Raw genomic sequence first — 1,849 nt, 5'->3', positions numbered from 1 at the left:
CACACCCAAGAACGTGATGAAGATGATGATTATGTATGACGCTCATCATCCTTCTCCCTTATGAACGCGTGCCTGACAAACACTTCCGTTCTACATGAAATAAGCTAGAATGAATATCTCTTAGATCTCCTAACCAGAATCTTCGTGGCGTAAGCTAGAATGATGGCGGCATTCAAGAGAATCCGGAAAGTCTAAACCTTGTCTGTGGTATTCCGAGTAGGATTCAATGATTGAATGACTGTGACGAGCTCCTAACTCGCGATTGCAGGGCGTTAGTGACAGACGCAAAAGGATAGTAAATCCTATTCCAGCATGATCGAGAACCGACAGATGAATAGCCGTGCCGTGACAGGGTGCGTGAGCATATTATTCACTGAGAGGATAAGATGAAGCCATTGACAAGGGTGATGCCTCCAGACGATTAGCCGTGTCGTGACAGGGCATTGGATCATTGTCCCGAGAGATGACCAAAAGTAGCCATTGACAGTGGTGATGTATCACATAAAGCCAGCCATGGAAAGGAGTGAGACTGATTGGATGAAGATAGCAGGAAAGCAGAGGTTCAGAGGAACGAAAAGCATCTCCATTCGCTTATCTGAAATTCCTACCAATGATTTACATAAGTATCTCTATCCCTATTTTACTATATAATATTCGAAAACACCATTATCACTTTATATCTGCCTGACTGAGATTTACAAGGTGACCATAGCTTGCTTCATACCAACAATCTCCGTGAGATTCGACCCTTACTCACGTAAGGTATTACTTGGACGACCCAGTGCACTTGCTGGTTAGTTGTATCGAAGTTGTGACATATTATGAATGTGTAATCACGATTACGCGTACCAAGTTGCTCACGTTGCCAGGGATTGTTCGAGCCTGGACATCACAATTTCGTGCACCAAGCAGCTGTCAAAACAAATAACAGAAGAGTGCCAAGCAGTTCAATTAAGAAGTGGGAAAATATTAGATGCCCCACCTCAAGGTAGCAGGAAGCCAAGAAATGAGCAAACTACCCAAAATCCATCTGAGGACAGTAAGAGCCCGGAGAGGAATAATTCTGGCGCTCAAACGCCAGAAATTGGGTGGAAAGCTGGCGTTGAACGCCTAAACCATGCTCAGTCCTGGCGTTCAACGCCAGAAACAAGCAAGGACTTGGCGTTGAACGCCCAAAGGAAGCACAGTTATGGCGTTCAGACGCCAGGAACAGGTGAGGAGTTGGCGTCTAATGTCACTCCAGCTTCCAATCCTGGCATTCAAATGCCAGTGAGGGATCAGACATACACAAGTGCTGATAACAACTCCTCTAAAAAGGCTTCTCCAACCACTTCTGTAGGAAATAAACCTGCAGCAACTAAGATTGAGGATTATAAAGCTAAGATACCTTATCCTCAAAAACTCCTCCAAGAGGAGCAGGATAAGCAATTTGCTCGTTTTGCAGATTATCTCAGGACTCTTGAAATAAAGATTCCGTTTGCAGAGGCACTTGAGCAAATACCATCTTATGCCAAGTTCATGAAAGAGATCTTGAGTCATAAGAAGGATTGGAGAGAAACTGAAATAGTTCTCCTCACAGAAGAATGCAGTGCAGTCATTCTGAAAAGCTTTCCAGAAAAGCTTAAAGATCCTGGGAGCTTTCTGATACCATGCATATTAGAGGGTAATTGCACCAAGACAGTTTTATGTGATCTTGGGGCAAGCATTAACCTAATACCTGCATCCACTATCAGAAAGCTTGGTTTAACTGAAGAAGTTAAACCAACCCGGATATGTCTCCAACTTGCTGATGGCTCCATTAAATACCCATAAGGCGTGATTGAGGACATGATTGTCAGGGTTGGGCCAT

Source organism: Arachis ipaensis, chromosome B6, assembly GCF_059453495.1.
Source record: "Arachis ipaensis isolate K30076 ecotype BB chromosome B6, ASM5945349v1, whole genome shotgun sequence".
NCBI lineage: Eukaryota > Viridiplantae > Streptophyta > Magnoliopsida > Fabales > Fabaceae > Arachis > Arachis ipaensis.
This window is presented reverse-complemented; position numbering follows the sequence as displayed.